The 19,537-nt window shown below is 49.6% G+C and overlaps 1 protein-coding gene across 2 annotated transcripts in view; it reads left to right on the forward strand.

The window, feature by feature from the left end:
* Cdh13 (cadherin 13) overlaps positions 1 to 19,537 on the forward strand; it is a 938,536-nt gene that overhangs the window by 885,814 nt on the left and 33,185 nt on the right. The gene's annotated exons all lie outside the window — the stretch shown is intronic.

Consider the following 19,537-nt stretch of genomic DNA (forward strand, 5'->3'; position numbering starts at 1 on the left):
GTTAGTTGGGTTTCTAAAGCAAAATAGACCTTAACAAAAAGGACAATACTAATCTATCCTAAAATGTACGAGAAAACGTGAGTTTGTTCTTGCCTTCATGCCAGGATAGAACGCCAATCCCGAAACCATTGTCTTAGGAGGATAGTTTAGCACATTCAGGAAAGCTCTTGCTTGGCTGTGCTCAGATGTATGAATTATACTAGGCACACCCCTCTCTGCTTGTGAATCGGCCACTCTGGTGTCGCCCTGGGGAAGCTTCCTGAGATACAGTCTCCCAGCATCTCCCCAATATGCCAGGGAAAGTGGTGCTTCCCAAGCTCCGCCATCCCAGGAATTAAGCACTCCATCCTTTGCCTACTGCATGGTCTGCATGGCTTCTGTTCACATAACTGAACCAAAACTCCGCTGGAAATTCATTGTAAGCCTTCGTTATTCACTTCCCACCCAACTGAACTCCATGATGTCGTCATTAATAGAGAAAACATGACCTGCTGGAGATCAATCAGAATTCCTTCCTGTGAAGGCAGTGCTAAAGGGCCCGTGTTGGGAAGATAGCCACTTGGTGTCATCGAGGTCACACCACTTGCCATGCAGTGTCAGAGATGTCTTCCAACGTGTGGTTCATGCCTGCTCTCCCTGCAGTCGAACCATCGAGAGGGGCAACATCAATGTTCTCGGCCGCTGTCATAAACACCATGACCAAAAGCACCTGGTGGAGTCTATTTTGCTTACAGATTATAGTTCCCATAAAGGGCATTCAGGATGGGAGCTCAAGGCCAGACCTGAAACAGAGACCCTGGAGAAATGCTGCTTACTGGTTTTGCTCTCCGTGGTTTGCTCAGTCTGCTTTATTATAGCATCCAGGACCAACTGCCCAGGGAATGGCACCACTCACAGTGGACTGGGCACGTCTCTATTATCAATAAACAAGAAAATACCCACAGACATGACCACAGGCCAATCTCAGGGAGGTGATTCTTTAACTAGAGCTCCCTCATCCCAGGTGAACTAGTTTGTGTCAAGCTGACCACGACTAACCAGCACAATAGATTTGAAAACTGCTGCATCTCTCTAGAACGTCCTAGAATGGCCTGCTTCCTTTAGATGGTTGTCCTGTGAAAAACAAGGTCACCCTTTGCTGCACCCATCCGTGCACATGTTGATTAGGTTTCTAGAATATGTGTCCTTCACCTTGAGCCATGTATAGAGGTGGAACTCAAGGTTCTCAGGTGCAGCGGTCCCCCTTCCCCGGATCCCAGGGCATACTCTCCAAACCTCCCAGCAGATACCAGAAACTGTCACGGACAGGCTATGTTCATCCTGAACACGCAGGCTCATGAGAAAGCATGATTCATCAGCTATGTGCAGTATGAAATAAAAATAGTAATAAAATAGAATGGTTGTATTCATACATTTACTGCCAGCATTGATACTGTTGTGTTTGCTAGCCACTGGGATGAAATAAGGCTTACTTGAATAGATGCACTGTGACCCCACGACAGTGGATGTGGTAAGTTAGATGGCGTCTCAATGTCTAGCTGGCAGAGAGCATGAGTGTGCTGGACTCCGCATGACTCCCGGACCCCAGGAGGGAGAGAGTTCCGTGGCACAGGATTTCATTATGCCTCTCAAAATGGCACACCATTTTAAATGTACAGCTTGTTTACTTCTGGAATTTTCCATATGTTCTCAGCTCTCAGCTGGCCATAGCAACCAGAAGCGTGGAAGGCAGAGTGACAGGTCAGGGTGAGCCCTGCGGACTTCCCGTTAAGCTGAAAAGTGACTGAAGCCACGCATTATTCCACTCTGGGTTTATTCTGACTTTTATACTTTGACGCAAAATTTCATACTATGGTCTCTGCACCTGCCAATAAAAAGTTCCCTGGAAAATAAACTGTAAAAATCAAGTTTTTAAGACAGGATTTAGTTTACCTAGGAAACACAGGGCCCTGGGTTTTATCCTCAGCACTACCTCTAAAAAAAATAATAATAATAAGCATACAGAGGAGGAAGGAATGAGAGGAGAGGGGAGGGGAAGAAGGAAGATGGAGAGAGGGGTAAAAAGACAGAGGAAGGAGAAAACTCAGTGCTGTCAGTTGGATAACATAAAGCAATTAAGCTTTATTAAACCACTAGGGAGAGAGGGTGTAAACCAGTGGTTACATACAAAGCCCTGGGTTCGATCCCCAGCATGGCATAAACCAGGCCTGGTGTCACGTGCCTGTCATCCCGGCACTTGGGATCTGGAGATCAGATGTTCAAGATCATCCTTGGCTACAAAGTGAGTTCAGGGTCAATTTGATCCATATGAGGCCTTGTCAAACACGAATGAACACACACACACACACACTCACATACGTACATATACACACACACACATACACAGAGCTGAGTGCCAGGTATTTTCTGCACATTTTTTTCTTCAAACAACCCTGATATACTGGTTGTCCCCAGTGACAGGCAATGTGGCTGCTGCTGAGGGACCATCTACACACATGTGCTCAGAAACAACATAGACGGGCAGCGCAGGCCATGCCAGCATCCCCCTGCCGTAGTTCTGCTCACTCTCTGTGACCCACAGTCAAGAGCACCCAGGGCCTCTGCAAGCCTGTAAAACAGACATCTGAGTTCGAGGCTTGAGGCACGACCACTGTCTAACCTGTGCTATTCGGTGTAACTATCCCTCTCCCTTTTCCTGGGCAAGCCCCGACCCTCTCTGTTCTCATGCTGTAGACAGCTCTTCCCTCTGGGGACGAGACGCGGATGTGCCGCACACTACCATCCCTGCGATGGAGAGGCGGTTAAATCGGCGCCACTCTCTGACAGTGCCATCCTGTTAACTGGTCGACACATCACCTGGGTTTTTAGTACGGCAGGAAAACATTCTGCTGACAGACACAGGAAATGGCAGTAGGTTTCTTGGCCACTATTGGAGATGCTAAGATGAAGCTGGCGTTATTGCTTTCAAATATCCACATACTTCACTGTGAATGTCCCCTATGTGACAATGCGGAGCTGCAGATGGGGACTCCAAGTAGCCCAGGCTGGCCTTGAACTCACCACGTAGCTGAGGATGACCTTGAACTTCTGATCCTGCTGCCTCTGCCACCTGAGTGCTAGTATTACAGGCATGGACCACATGTATGATGGGAGCTGGTGAAGAATCCAAGGCTTTATGTGTGCCAGACGAGCACCCTATACACTGAGCCACATCCCCCGCCCTAGACCAGTAGACTGGTTTATGGAGAACTGAAAACGATTTCAGAGAAGGAAAATGAATATAATAAATAATAACAAACTAAAAATTAAAAGTGTCACTTCCAATCTGTAGGGAGAAAGGCTTGTGATTTTAACTTTCACCCTCCCAAATGATTCTCTCGCCTGTCAGCCAGGACTCTTGGCTCCAACCATAATGAGGGAGGGGAAGAGGTGGTACATTCCCAGGACTGGGAACCCTAGGGGGTAGGGGAGTGTCCCACACCCAGCTGGATCCCAGTGTTCCTGAGGACACTCAGGTCAGCACAGCTGGCAGGAGGCACCAGTCAGTCGGAACAGGAGCACCAGAGTGCCCATTCATAACCTCAGCTCCACATGTGCCGTCAGGGTAGAGTCTATCAAGAATCTTGCTAACTGGCCTTTCCTAGAATACATTTCATTCATTTTTTGAGAAGTTCATACAGTGTGTTTTGGTCATATTTACCCCTCCCCCATCACTTCCCAGCTACACACCCCCTTCTCTTCTTCTCTTCCTACCTAATTTTGTGTCCTTTGTTCCCCCTACCAAGGCCAATTTGTGTTTGCCAAATGTTCTTGGCCAGACGGCTTCCCATCAGGGCAGAGTTAACTCACTGGAGCTATGCTCTTAGAGGAAACCGGACCTTCCTTTCCCAGCAGCCAACAGTTGCCAATAGTCCCTCCGCTAGGGGTGGAACCTCATCCCCAACTCCCTCTGCACACAGCATTTTGCTCAGGTGTGCACTCATGGGGGTCTTGCATGTGCTGTCGCAACTGCTGTGAGCTCCTGTGTGCAGCTGCCTGCTGTATCCAGAAGACACTGTTGCCTCGAGTCCCCCCCAGTCTCTGGCTCCTACTCTCTTTCCGCCCCTCTTCCTCGATGATCACTGGCCCTTAGGACAAGGGGTGTGGTGTATACATTCTCACTAGAGCTAAGCATTCTGTGGTTGCTTTTTCCTCTACGCCTTGACTAGTTGTGGCTCTCTGTATTGATCATCATCAACTGCCAACAGAAACAACTCTGATGAGGATCGATAGAAACACTAATCTATGGGTATGATAAGTCATTAAGAGTTGATTTAACATTCTCTCCCATTTAGCATAAAAATGGTAGTAAGTTATTTCCTAGGGTCTATGACCTGTCTATCCTTAAGTTATTGGCCAATAATGGTGCCGTGTATGGGTTCGATCTGGTGGAGCTGGCCTTAAATTCAATCAGAAAGTACTTGGTTATTCCCATCACATTCATATATACTGTACCATTGGCATGTCTTGACAGGCCTCGACTAGGCTTCTTTGCCTGGTATCAATTTTATTCTCAGACATGACCTTGACTTTCAAAAGGACTATAGCTCTTCATGCCAGGGCAGTTCCTACCCACTGCTCCAGGTGAATTCTTGGTCTCTCTCTGACTTGCCCAGGGACAATCACAGTCCACACTTAGCCAGTCACTGGTAGCTGGGCTAGATGAGTCCAGGGCACCTGCTACAAGGAAGCCCAACTGGTCCCTGGGAGTGGCAGAGCAGACATGGCTACCTGGACCAAAACTGAAGTGACTCTCTGGGGAGCTGAGACAGGTGTTAGCAAAGCATGGCAAGAAATGACACCGTGGGCCCTGTCTGTGGTTTTTGGAAGTATCTAGAAATTTGCATTGTTTTAATGATTCGTTCCAAGTGCCATAAATATCCTTAAAAGATAGATTTGTATGGCTAACAGAAATACTAAGGGGGGGGGGGGGGGGATTGACACCGACGGTAACAAGCTAAGCCTGGATACATAACATCACCAGGAAGCCTACTTCTGAAGTGAGTAACAGTGGCCTCAAGTATTTCCATGGAGGGGTGATGGTGAGGAACCTTAGTGTTCCACACCTATCCAGAACATTTTATGTGCTACCTCCCATCTCTAACTAAGGCTGTTAACTTTCACCTATTGCTATGTGTTCTCAACTGTCAATCTAGGAAGCCCATTTGGGGTGGGTATTAGTGAGGCATATGTATGTGGTCATGTTTTTCTAACATGCGTGCTCGTGTGGATGCAGGTGTACATCTATAAGTATGCGAGCATGCAGATCAGAGGTCAGCCTTTGGTGCCCTCTCTTGTTACCCTCCACCAAAGCGTTGGAGACGGCGTCTCTCACTAAACACAGAGCTCACCAATCCTGTAAGACTGGATGCCCAGTGAGCTCCGGAGAGTCTCATGTCTGTCTCCCCGGTACTGGGGTTACCGATATGAGCCATGCTGTCAGGCCTTCCTATGGGTGCTGGGCATCTAAACTCAGGTGTTCATGCTGCACTTTTCCCAGCGAGTCATCTCCTCCGCTCTGAGGAGAAGGTTTTAAGCCATGCATGCCACTACCTGTGAGAACCCATAGCACCTATGACTGTCAGAAATAACCCTAGGAACTATTGAATAGTCACGACTTAAACAAGCCAGGCCTTTGACCCCTGAGCACCCGCAGATCTGCTTGTTTCCCACTGAGAACTTTCACAGAAGAGTCAGAAGTTCCTCCTTAGTTTCACGTGGGAGGACAATGAGCACACCCACCCTCGCGTGTCCCCAGTGAGCACAGGCCCTCGCCTCCCGTGTCCCGTGTCCCACTGGCGTTCGCCCACAGCCTCTTTCCACTTCTCTCACCCTCATGAGATAAAGGAAAAGCTGGAGTCCGCTCCCTCTGCCCATCTGCTCCTTCCCTCCTTTGTAATCTCAGGTGCTTGCGATTTGCTGAGCAAGGGCTTTTCAGCTCAGCTGGGCTAAGGCGGCCGCTCACTCGGAGAGGGAGTTTTATGGCTATCATTTGGTATATTTCCTTGCTCACTCATGCCTGCTTTTGCTCATAAATACCCCCACCTCATCCCATGGAAGACAGAAAATGGAGCTTTATCGCCCCGAGTTCATGCTGGCATAAATATTAAATTCATGTAATAATCACAAGGCCTCTTCCTCCACTTTGCTGGGACAGTACGGTAGCTGCTGTGAAAACTCTTTTCACACCAGAGGTTAACAGTCCCTAACTCTTAAGATTTATTTTATTTTGATTTGTACATATGGGGGTAAGGATACAGGTGCCCAAAGAGTACAGAAGAGGACCCTGGGTCTGCTGGAGCTACAGGCAGTTGTGAGACACCCAGAGTAGGTACTGGGAATCAAACTCAGGTCCCCTGCAGGAGTGGTATGCACTGATGAGCAGCCATCTCTCCAGTCCCAGGAGCTCCCAAAACTCTTGATCAGAGTCTGGGGGTGAGGACCCTCCACTTCATCTTTTCTGACTTCACCCTGACAAGGAGAGCCAGGGATGTGAGCACTCGCTTCTCATTTTCAGGGGTTTATGCTTGCTTTGATGGAGAGATAGGAATTGAACTCAGAGCCTGTGGCCCCTCATCTTCCTGCAGGGGCGGCAGCATTCTTACAAAGGATTTCCCATAGTGACTTGGATGTGTGGCTGACCTTTCCTGCTGCTGACAGAAACAGATGAAAGTGGATTCTCTGCTGGTGTGGGCCAGCTGCTTGGTATGTCATGGTGCTGACCAGGAAGTGGTACATTCTAGTCAGAAGAGGGGTTAAGGTTTAACTCAGCAACCCACTATCTCCAGACAGACCTCCACCTCCCAAAGGGTCCACAACCCCAAAAACAGGGCTACCAGCTGGGGACAAAGTGATCAAGCACACGAGCCACGGGGACAAAAGCAGAAGGATTTAGAAGTTCATCGGGTAGTTACAGAGTGACAAGCAGGCGCCAGAGCAGGAGAACCTGGAGAAGGAGGGCTGGGTCACAACTTCATGCTGGGTCCCAATCATCACCCGGGACATACATCTGATTGGAGAGAGGCTATGGCAGCCAAGAGTTGAGCTGATGCCACCCGCTATGAGACTAGTCAGCCTGCCCTGCTCAGTGAGGGAGTAGCCATAAGGATATTGTTACCCAAATGAGGAGGAAAGAACTGTTGTGTAGTGTTAGAGAGACAAACGTGGCTATTTATCAACCCATGGCTGTTCCCCTCTTAAAGATATAACAGATAGTAGTGCAAACCAAAGAGGCTCCTTCAGTGCAGCCCGAGCAAGAGTCAGGTCCTGTTGTCTTGAGTCCTTATGCAGGGAACGAGTTTTGTGCAAAGTCCCAAAATCTGGTCAGACCTTTCCTTCCAGTTCTGAGACATTTAGAGACTGGGTAAAGAGGTGGGCAGGCTTTCCATGCCATCTTCCTGAATAAGTTTACTGAGGACCAGCAAGATGGCTGGGTAGGGAGAGGCACCTGCCTGACAGCCGGGGTACCTAGGTTCCATCCCTGGTGCCCTCATAGTGGAGAAAAAAAAAACGAGTCCTGCAAGTCATCCTCCGAACCCCACAAGCACAAAGTGGCATGTGCTACACATGCGTGCACACACACATACAATACACACACACACTAAAATACAAATGCGATTTTAAAGGTACACTCATGGAAAGCTCATTGTGAGCACAACCGCTTAAGATGGCTCCTGGTTTTCACTCTGCAGTAGCTGAGTGAATTGTTGACTCAATTTTAGCCCACTGAGGAAGGCCGGGTTCCTAAATCACGCTCCTGACAGGTGCCATATTTCTGAGCCCCGAGCTAAGCAGTGACCTTCTGGTTTCACAGTAACTAGAGCTGGGTGACACTCATAATGAACAGAGTCCATTGAGCCTCCTTAAAATATGGAAAGAATCTGAAATCCGATGGGAGTGTCATTCTGAACTTGGGCACCAGAACCAAGTGATCAATCTTCTGTGTGGTGATGCCGAGGCCCAAGGCACAAAGTCTCTCCCTCGGTGAAGGGTTGTGGGGTGTCTGCATTGGACAGCCTGCCCCATGTCAAGGGCCAGACTGCGTGTATGATACAAAGGCAGTCGCTTCTGAGGAAAGTGTGGTGTCGCAGCCCCACACCATGGAAGCAACTGCTTGAAAAGGTTAACCCCATCTTGGTGACCCCTCAGGCTCTGCATGTGGGTCCACAGATCCAACTCCAAGCTGCTTCTCAGTAAGAGATTCCCCTCCCCAACCGCCAATCATGGTGGCCTCCTCTGCCTGGAATATTCTCCCCTCCCCAGACCTCATGGGATCAGGTCCCCTCTTTGTTCCACTCTTGGAGACTTTCTTGACCACTCACTAAAGAATCCCTCCTTTCCCCAAAACAATCTGAGTCTACAGACACATGCCTTTACGTACTTAAGTTGCCGAGGCAGGAGGATGATCAGTTCAAGGTTGCACTCAGCTATGTGTTGACTTCTAGCACAGATAGTCTCAAAGGGGGTATAGAGAAAGAAAGAAATCGCCCTCCAATTTCTCCTCCACATGTCTGGTCCATCCCTGTTGCTTCCTGACTCCTCCTCCACATGTCTGGTCCATCCCTGTTGCCTCCTGACTCCTCCACATCTCTGGTCCATCCCTGCTGCCTCCTGGTCCCTCAATCTATATGCTGACTTTCAGAGCACAGATTACTCTCTTAAGTTGTCATATTGTTATATATGTCATTATGGCCTCCCTTCCAGAATATAAGGTTTATGATCTCAGGATTTCCCAGACCAGTTCTTTTGCATAAGAGCTACACTATACATGCTGCAAGAAAGGATTGTGGTTAGGCAGGTGCATATGTACATGCATGTATGAATGCATGTAGACATATGTTTGCATGAGTGGATGTATGCATGGGCAGGTGGATACATGGATGAAGAGAAGTAAACAAGTTCAAACTGGTTCCAACTGGAAGGTGTTTCTCCTTAGTTCATTCCTCTGTGTCTGTATTGGAATCTTTCCCCCGTAGTCTCCCCCAAGAGTCCCTAAATATTCTCTCTTGGATGCCTGCACCCTTCTCTTCTGCTCCCCAACCTCAGGAGTGTCGGCCTCCTCGGAGGACAAGGTCAGTGGTGGACAGTCCTATCAGCCAAGTTGCTGAGCAAACACAGCTATGCCTCCACCACAGCAGGTCCAAGAGAGACTCTACAGAAGGTGCCCCCTCAAGGTGGCCTGGACCTTTGTCATCACACTCCTGGGGCTCCCTTCTCTTTGACTTCACTCAACAAGTATGACTTTCTCTCTAGTCCACACACATCTCCTAAACACACGTGACCTCTGTCACCAGGGTTCCCCAGTCTGGAGGACAAGCTAGATGCATGAGCAGATTCTTTAAAGTCTAAGACCCATAACAATAATGCCACCTGAGGTGAAGGGAAGACAGTGTAGCAGTGGCATCTCTCAGAGTCTAGGAAATACCTGAAGGTGGAGCAGGGAAGGGACATTTGGGCAAAGGGAACAGTATCAGCAAAGGCACAGAGACTCAAAGGGCTTAGAGCTGCTCACAGGGACGTGGATAGGACAACTGAGAGCTCTGAGACTCCTGTTGTGACCCTTGACCTGTAGGCAGCATGGCTCCTGCTGGGCCTGACTCAGAGGCTGTTGCGATCCATCCAGAGTTTAAAAAGCTCAGAGACAAGGCATATGTCAGGGGAAGAAGGAAGGAGGCCAGGAGGCCACGCAGGAGTGCGTGTGCCCAGTCTAGGAGTGGGTGAGAGGATGAAGAGGCAGTAGGTGTTCACGCACAAGAGGGAGTGGAACCAGAATGCTCTGGGAGTCCCTGTGATGGAGTGAAGTGGAGCTGGGCTCCTCCACTCCAGAAGGTTCCTGACCTTCCCACTCATCAGTCACCATTTTCATCACTGTGATCAATTACCTGAGAAGCAGCAACCAAAGTAAGGAAGGGTTTGTCCTGGCTCACAGTCTGAGGGGTCACAGACCATCACAGAGCTGGGAAGCTGGGAACCTGGACACTGCTCTGTGGTGGTAGCAACCTGTGGCGGCTGCTCGGTCACATCTCAGCTAACCAGGAGACAGAGATGAAGAAACTGTAAACCTCAAGGCCTACCCACTAGAGATCCACTTCCTCCAGCCAAGCCCACCTTCCAACAGTGCCATCAGCAGGGACAGTGTTCAGACATGAACCTGTGGGGGACGGTGCACATTCAGACTGCAGGGTAGCCCCTCCCTCAAGTCTAGGCTTACAGACGCTTAGAACAAAAGGAGCCTGGACTCCTCCACAATCCCACGTGCCTGTGCCCGGATCAGCTTCACCAAAGACTACGAGGAGCTGGGCGCTGTGGCACATGCCTGTATTCTCAGGAGGCAGAGACAGGAGAGTCTTTAGGGATTCGAAGCCAGTCTGGGCTACATAGTAAGAAGCCATGAAGGATGTAAAAAGTCTCAGAGTCTCCGGCCCCTTCCTACACCCACAAATCAGAGTGCAGTGCCATGACCTGGGGAACCACACCTCTGAGCCCTGCAGGTGACTTCAGAAGCCACCATCATGGATACAAATCATAGGGCTGCCACCATTAGCATTGGAGAGGAGAGTTAAGAGCAAGCCGCTCACTGTCTGCACTGACAACCCCCACCCACCGAGCAAGCCTGGGGTCTTAAAGCTCAGGACAGGGAAGGCTAGCATACTGGCCCCTCTGCACACTGACCACCGGTCTGCATCACTCACCTTTTGATCTGTGGACACCATAGCCAGGCAGGGGACAGGCAAGGGACAAGCAGGGGGGCATGTCCTGAATCCAGGCTGGGTGACGACAGAGGTGTTGAATGCAGATGAGGAAGCCACCCTAGTCTATTCTAAAACAGAGGCCGTGGTACCCTGCCCGGCGTTGTCAGGAAATTAAATGGCTGAAACAGTCACACAGTGATGGACCAAACATCTGAGTTTGGGAACAGCTTTCAGGACTAATTTCTAATGAGACTTTTGAAACCCTAATTTTCCATAGCAGAAAATCAAGTCATGCTCATTTATAAGCCGTCAGCCACAGTGAGATGGGGAATATTTCTTCCCATGTTGTCAGTTAACGTCTCTGAGCTGGTCAGAATACAAAGTAGGGTGGCGGGGCCATCAATCAGCTCTCTGGGAGCTGATAAATGGATATGGTTCAAACCTAGCATCCACATTGGCACCGAGAGCATAAATCGACTTCTCGTGATCTTACTTTGGGAAGAAAAAAAAAATATCCCCTGAAACCAGAGCAAGCGGTTGACAGAGGCATTCTTTTCTGGGCTATTTGTTTTTTTCTCACCTTTAATGGCCATCTTTTCCGTCTCCGCATTCAAGCTGTGTTGTAAAATGTCCCGCGTCACAGAGGGGAAATGATCAGGATCTGAATTTGTGTCTGCCCACCAGGGAGGGTTTTACAGCCTTTTTGTTCATCCGTGAATAAGGATAACTCTGGTAGCATCTGTCATAATTTATGAAGAGACAGAAAGCAGCGGGGAGCCCATCATGCAGGATGCCCTCCATTTAATATATGGGGAAACTGAGGCTTAGGAGGGTAAGTGAGCATCACAGGCCAGAGTAGTGGTGGGCCTGGGGTATTGGTCTGGGTTTAGGAGACGCATACTCTATGGCTGTTTTGGGGTCAAAGCATCTCAGAAGGAGAAAAGCTGTGTGCTGACTCCATCTGGAAACAGTCCCGCGCCATGGCTGCTCGGCCCCACATGTCTGCGTGGAACACAGTGGCAGCAGAGCATGTGGCGGAGGTCTTCACCTCGCTGCACACGGGAAGCAGAGTGCTGATGAAAACCCCCAGACACTCCACGCTGACCCACTTCCTCCAGTTTCCACAGCCTTCCAAACTAGCACCCCAGTGTCATATTCAAACCGTGACATGAACCCTGGCTAGGGGCCAGTGCACAGCAGCCTGTAAAAAGTAGGTGACAATGCGGCGTGAGGGGCATCAGTCAAAAATCTCTATGATTCAGTATCAGAGTCTTCTGAAGACAGTCATGGGGAAGGGTTAGATTTGCTTGACTTTAATAACTCTGGAAACTGTGGGGAAAGTCACCTCCTTGAAGGAACTTGCTTATGAAAAGCCGCCTTATTGAGATACAGTCCACCCACTTGAGGGAGACACCTGTCACCAAATCCGACAACCTGAGTTCAATTCCCTGAGCCTGCATGATGGAAGACGAGAACCAAGTCTCACAAGGTGTTCTCTGACCTCCACATTCACCTGCCACGCCCACCACCAACACATGCAGACAAAATAAATAAATGTAAAAAGAATATTTAAGGACTACAAGTCAATGATTTCTAGCATGTTCCTGGAGCCACACAACCAATGCCACTGTTGACTTGAGCAGTTTCCTCTGGCCAAATAGATCCTCTGTGCCCATATTCCTCCCCTGGCCTCCCAGACCCTTGCTCGGGGCCATCACTCACCCACCGTCTGTCTAGCCTATTGGCAGAGTCTTGGTGCTCCTCAAAAACGGAACCATACAGGGTGTCATCTCCTCAAGGCTCTGTGGCAGAAACATGAACATTTGAGAAGCCCCGTGGGTCTGGAGAAAAGATACCTTCCTGTATTTTTTTCCTCAACTTCATATGATTTTTTTTTTATGTTCTGAAATGTTAAAAGGCTTTTACAGCAAGTGCCCTTTCAAGCCTTCGTTCAAATTTGACTGTCACTCTCTGGGTCCTGTCTCTCTGGCATATAGTGACATATCTCTCCTCAAAGATCTCCACGTTTGTGGCGGATGCTCGTGGGAAGTCCGTCTCTGTTGAGAAGGCAAACACTCGGCCCTGGGAAATCAAATGTCAGTGTGGGGGATTTGAAAAGCCGAAGAACACGAGTAAATTGACATTGGCGCTCCAAAAGGCACTGTCAGGTCCAAAGGACAAAGGCCCAAAATAGCTACCCAAGAAAGCCCTGTGTCCGAGATGCAAGGCCAGGGGACGCCACCGGCTGGAAGGACTGCTTGACAGCTCCGGAAGATGAGAGGCTCTGGGAGTATCAGAATGGAGTGAAGAGACGCCAATTCCCAGCCAACCCCTTCCCTTGCTACAGCTCACAGTTGAGTGCCGCTTTGGGGACTCACGACTTTATTTTAGGCATCGGCGTTGACCTTGCTTTTGGAGGGAAATGAAAAGCACTTGAGGGGAGATACTTTCCAGCTGTCCCCATGTGGCTCAGACACTTGGGAACTGTGATTATACACAGAGCCACCATTCCCTCCAAGGGGTCGGCTATGCAATACCTCGTGGGTGGCAAAAGACAAGGTGTGAGGGTCCATGGGAGGATGGAGCAGGGCACTGGGCAATGAGCGCCACTCTGTGTCGCTCTAAGCCTTACAGCACAGCCTGGAAGTTCCCACATGGGAGCCTAATGAGAGACGCTGGCTGCCACTGACCAGACCACAGCCTGTGCCCAGAAGCAGATGGCTCACTGCTGTGTGTGTGTGTGTGTGTGTGTGTGTGTCATTTTTATAATGTAAACACTTGTAGGTTAGAAGGGCTGGAGAAGTGTTCTGGCATATGATTGTTGATATTGCTTTCTCTATTAATATTTTTACACTTATTTGTGTACACATGTGTGTGCACACACGTGTGCATATGTGTGGATGCCATAGTAGTCATGCAGAGGTCAAAGGACTATTTTGAGGTCTAGTTCTCTCCTTCCATCGTGAGGGTTCCAGAGACTGAAATCAAGACATCAGGCTTGGCAGCAAGCGCCTTTACCCTCTGAGCCGTCTCATTAGCCCTTGTTTTCTTTTAGGTAATAAACATGGCATTCTCATATTGGACCTACTGTTTATATAGTTTAGGTCAGGATGGCATAACAGAATACCATATCGAATGGATGGTTTATACCAAGGAAATGATTTTTATATGCTCTTGAGGCTGGACGTTCAAGGCTGCAGCCCATTATTTCCTGCCAGGGGGCTCCGTTCCTGCATGTGAGCTGCTCCTCGTGTGCGCAGATGACACATGCATTGGTGGGCCATAGAATACAGGTGACAGAAAGGGCGTCTCTGCTATCTCTTCCTATCAGGACACTAATCCTGTCAGCTCAGAGACTCACACTGTGGCCTCACTTAGCTTCTCTAGAAGCCCATCTCCAAATACATTCTGGGGTTAAGGTTTCAGGAACTGAATGGTTAGGGGTGGGTGCCAGGACCTCTGGTCTTCCCTCAGTGCCACATTCTGGCTTATCGCCACTGGGAGGCTGCTTATGAATCTTGTGACCCCTGCACTTCCCGAACCTCAGAAGTCCCATGAGCAACCTGAGTCTTATGTGCCCCCCCCCAAAAGAGGGAGAGTTCCGGTAGAGTTCATAGTAGATACTTACAAAGATGGGCGCAGGGGATATTAGCATGTCACCTGTCTGACCGTGCATACACCAACTGTACTGGCATTTCCTGACCGACCACCACCATTTCAGACAGTCATCCGGCCACATCTGCTAGCGTGTGGTGTCTGCACAATGCGCCACTGTCTGGGTAACTCGACATTTTTGATGACAGTCCCTTAACTTCTGTATAACTTTTCTCTGAGAGGTAGGGAGGGTGAAGGCATTGTTAACGCTAAATGCTTCCGCTTAACAAGTGGGAGTGGCGTTTTAGTCTCGGGCCTTTTCTCAGATGGTCACAGCATGAATCTGTGCGGTCAAATCTCTGAAAGGCGCTGCAGAGCAGGAGGGATCCCAGCCAGCTTTAACTTGGCACCCTCCTCGTGCGCCCACTCACTCACCCATTTAGTGTCACCTCCCACTGGTTAAGGTCTCATAAGGACCCAGCCGTAGCTGGTCAGAACCTGGTGAAGAAGAGGAAACCCGGCCTCTCTCGGGAGCCCCGCATCTTCTGGGCAAACTGCACTATCAAGCTGTGATGTTGCTCTTAATTGTCAGCTTGCTGCAACCTAGAGTCACTGAGAAGGGACTGTCAGTTGAGGGACTGTCTACATCAGCTTGGACAGGGTGGCGTGTCTGTGGGAAGTGTCTTGAATATCAATTGGGATGGGAAGTTACGCCCTGAGTCTGGGTGACACTCTTCCCTAGGCTGAGCCCTGAACTGTGTAACTGAAGAAAACTAGCCGAGCAGAGCAGCAAGCATGGGTGCATTTGCTTCCCTCTGCTCGTTACTGTAGAAGTCATGTGACCAGCTGTCTCAGGCTCCTGCCACTGTGAGATCCCTGCAATGCAGTGGAACCTATACCTGCGAGCCAAGTAAGTCCGTCTTCCAGAGTGGCTGTAGGTCGGGATGTCTTATCACAGTGACTGACTAGAACCCAGGCGGCTAGGACCATGGGCGAAGGCAAGTGTGTGCAGTCAAACTGACCTCCCTACCTCGCTCCCTGCAAACGCCCCACTCCTGCAGTAGAAGGCTGGGAGCTACTGGATGAGTTGGGCTGAGGGCACGGCTGCTGTGCACTGCAGGAGGGAAACCTTGGAGCCTTCACAAAGCAGGTAGCGACTCACAACTTGAACCATGGGCCCAGTCGTGTGTTCCTCCTGAGCCCTCACCACTGAAGCCCCCAGTCCCCTTTAGCAGTCCAGAGCCCTGCCATGTCCCTGCCCCTGTATCCGGCCTCCCCCGCCCCCAGGAGCACAGCATCTGCTGGTGACTGCTTAGACTTCATGGTGAGAGAGCACCGCCTCAATCAGGCATCCTGCTGGGCCCTGCCTCCTCTAGGCAGCCTGCCAGATTGTGTCCACTGACCTTCAGTGCCCAGAGCAGGTTCAGCCATCTATCTTCCAAGATGCCCAGCAGAAGGCGGGCTCGTTAGCACCTTCTGGAAGGTGCTAAGCCTCTGCTCAGCTTGATGTCTGCTGGGCTCTAAGGGGCAGGAGCTGGCACAAAGCCATAGATGTCTATTAATCAACTCAGTAAGATCTCAGAACAAACACAGACCAACGTCCATGCTGGCTTATGGCCCATTCTCTCCTCTCCCAGGGAACCTGCTGTTTTGAGAGCCTCCCTGAGGAACAGACCCAGCTAGATACCTCCAGGCCATTAGCATTAGTGAACTAGGGATGAACATGACCTACTAGCAGTAGAGATTAAGCCTATATGGAGAAGACTCACCAGAGCCATGTGCTGTGGACAGAGGACTGTATCCCTCTGAAACACGAGAAAACAGACCATTCTGTTATTTTAAGGTGTGGAGGAGAGGTATGTGTGTGCATGCGCACAGAGACCAAAAGACTCTGAAGTCCTGCCTTCCCACTTTATCTGGTTCCTCTGCCCCAAGTTACACATTTAAAGGCAGAAGTCACCAATAGCCCTCATCCAAAGAGGACAGCCAGGACAGAGGGACAGCTCCCAGTAAAAACTGAAAGCCAGCCAGGTGGTTTTGGCCCTTGCTTTTAATCTCAGCACTTGAGAGGCAGACCTCTTAGGGGCTTCACCCACCTTCCAAAGCCTCCCCTGACCTTCTGCTATTTGCTGCCTCCTCTGAAGCACCCACAAACTCCTCTCTAACCCTCCTCTCTTTGTTTGATTTCATGCAGCAGCTTGTCCCAGGTTTCCTTATGATTCTCGAACATTCCCACTATCATTCTGAACATCCTCCTAGGTGCTGGGTGCCTGTGTCTGGCGGAGGTGTACATTGTGTTGGTGTTGGTCTGATCCTGCAAGCTGGTTTCCCCCCCACCCTCAGGGATTCCTTGATGACTCTGCTAACCAAGAAGTAGCCAAGACTCACAAGGTTTAGGGGTTCTGAGATAATTCCAGACACAGCAAGGAGTTCACTCATGCCCTACAAATAGAATATTCAAATGCAGAGCAGTCCCAAGGGACTCATTCATCCTGTGTTCTTAGGCCTAAGATGTGTCTGCCAACATGAAATACAACACACAAAATACAGAGGAAAAGAAGGCAGATGAAGAGAAAAGGGGAAGAGAGTCTCCTGGCATGCTGGCCCATGCCTACAGTCCCAGCAGAATGGTGAAGGATTGCCCCTCATTTGAGACTAGCTTTGGCTATGGAGTTAGTTCTAGGCAAGCCTGGGCTAGAGTATGGGACTCTGTCTCAAAACAAAACAAAAACAATACATAATTGTTAGGCACATAGAAAGTAGATAAGCCAGGCGGTGGTGGCACACGCCTTTAATCCCAGCACTCGGGAGGCAGAGGCAGGCAGATCTCTGTGAGTTTGAGGCCAGCCTGGTCTACATACAGAGTGAGTTCAGGACTGGCTCCAAAGCTACAGAGAAACCCTGTCTTGGAAAAAAAAAAAAAAGATAGATGATAGATTACTGATAGACCATACATAGAGCAACCCCAGAAACCCTGCACACATCACAACTGGGAAGCCAATGGCGTAAAATGCCCAGCCCATGTGACCCGCTCTAGACCAACAAAAGCAGGTCCGAGCCTGGAAGACAGAAAGCCAGGTTGGAACCACAGTTCTGCCAACTAAAACCTGTAGGACTTGGACAAGAACAAAGGGCTCTGAACCTGTTTCCTCGTCTGCAGCACAAGGGAATGGTCCGCTAGGAGGCCTCTTTGGGGCAAGGGAGGTTTATGGACAGGTGCTCCTACTTAGAGGTCCTGCAGGAAGCAAATACTGAGAACGGAAAATATTCGTCACTTGTGGCTTACTGCTGGGAAAGTTGTTCTCATGGCCCTGGCTGTGAGTGTAACCAAATAACCATTATGTGATAATTAATATTGTTTCCTCATTAGAGCGTGTATTAGTTACTTTCCTCACGGCTGTAGCAAATTATCTAACCAGAGCAACTTAAGGCAGGAAGCTGTATCTGGACTCCTGGTTTGGGGGTGCAGTCCATCACAACGGGGTGGCAAGCGCGCGGGGCAGGTGTTCACATTGCGTCTCCAATCAAGAAGCAGAGAGAGGTGAACGCTAGCACTTGGCTCCCCTTCTCTTCGTTAAATCCAGGATCCCAGCCCATCAGACAGTGCCACCCATTAGGGTTGCTCTTTCCTCTTCAGTCCCCCCATTCTGGAAACACCCTCATAGAGACACCCAGAAGTATGTCCCCACAGTGATTCCAAATCCTGTCAGATTAAATGGAGGGGAACCATCATATGTTGGCGGCACCTATCAGGGTTCCCTAGGCAGTTATGCCGCCATGCACCCCAATCCTTGTCTTTCCTCTGATTTTTCTGTCTTGCCCTCTTCTTTGTAATTGTCAGTTCACCCACCCTCTGCGCTCCAACACTGCCTGCACCAGGAGCTGGCCCCTGATCCTGGCTGGGCCCTCCAGTGCCAACACCCACACGAGGCCAGGGCTTGGCAGGAACTCAAAGCATGTCCGCAAGGCTACATTACGTACTGAAATGAGCTCCGTTCCTAATTTGATTCTTTTTTTCCCCCTGTAACAAGCAAAGTTCACATTACAGATAAATTGCCCGGAAATTTCAATTTAATAAGGCATATGCGTTTTTCGGGTCCAGAAGCACAGAAAACACTTTGCAGACTGCTATTTTCATACTGAAAGGTTTATTAAAAGGACGGCTTTGAAAATGTCAGAAATTTACATAGTGTGTCCAGCCAGTTGGCTCAAAAGGGCTGATTTAACAAAAGTACTCAAAAGTCATGACGTGGAAGAGCCCGTTGGCAGGTGGCCTTGAGCTGGGTCCCCTGTGGGTCAGGGAGGAAGTCCCTGTCACTCCCAGCTGTCACTTTGCATCACGTGGGCAGTGTGAGCTGGCAGTGTTTACCAATGTAGTAGGCCCTTGGCCTCTGTGTCCATGGGGTGTGTTCTCCCCAAAAATAGCAAGCAGAAGGGGGTACAGGCACACCCTGTCAAGGTGTCATGGAAGAGGCATCAAATAAAATAGACATATATAGGAAAACAAATAAAAATGATCCCAAGACACACAGATAAGTATGGGCAGCTGATTGTTTCTCTCTCTCTCTCTCTCTCTCTCTCTCTCTCTCTCTCTCTCTCTCTCTCTCTCTCTGTGTGTGTGTGTGTGTGTGTGTGTGTAAGTGTGCCCATAAATGTATGTACACATGTATGTAGATAACAAAGGCAGGCATCAGGTTCCTCTTTCATTGTTCTTCACCTTATTTTTCCAAGACGGGGTCTCTTACTGAGCCTGTGACTGGTCAGATAGAGAGCCCCAGGGGGTTTTCTTTTCTCCCTTCTCCTGCCTGCCCTGCTGGGCTTAGAGACACACACCAGCACGCCCAGCTTTTAACGTGGCAGGGGCAGCTAAACTCAGTCAGATCCTCACGCTTGTGCAGCCAATGCTTTACCACCTGAACCATCTACAACCCCCACCTGGCTACTTCTTTTAATATTTATTATTACATTTAGTTACATGAGTGTGTGTGTGTGTGTGAGAGTGTGTGCGCATGCATGCACACCTGAGTGTAGATGCCTACAGAGGCGAGAGGCATTGGAGCTCTGCAGATGGAGTTCAGGCTGGCAGTTGTGAGCCCCCTGATGTGGGCACTGGCAAACCAACTGGGTCCTTCTGCAAGAATAGATGCTCTTAACTGCTAACCCATCTCCCTAGCCCTTTATCAAGGTCTCATTATGCAGCCATGGCTGTCCTG

Source organism: Alexandromys fortis, unplaced genomic scaffold, assembly GCF_014885135.2.
Source record: "Alexandromys fortis isolate MF-2015 unplaced genomic scaffold, M_Fortis_MF-2015_v1.1 scaffold_1, whole genome shotgun sequence".
NCBI lineage: Eukaryota > Metazoa > Chordata > Mammalia > Rodentia > Cricetidae > Alexandromys > Alexandromys fortis.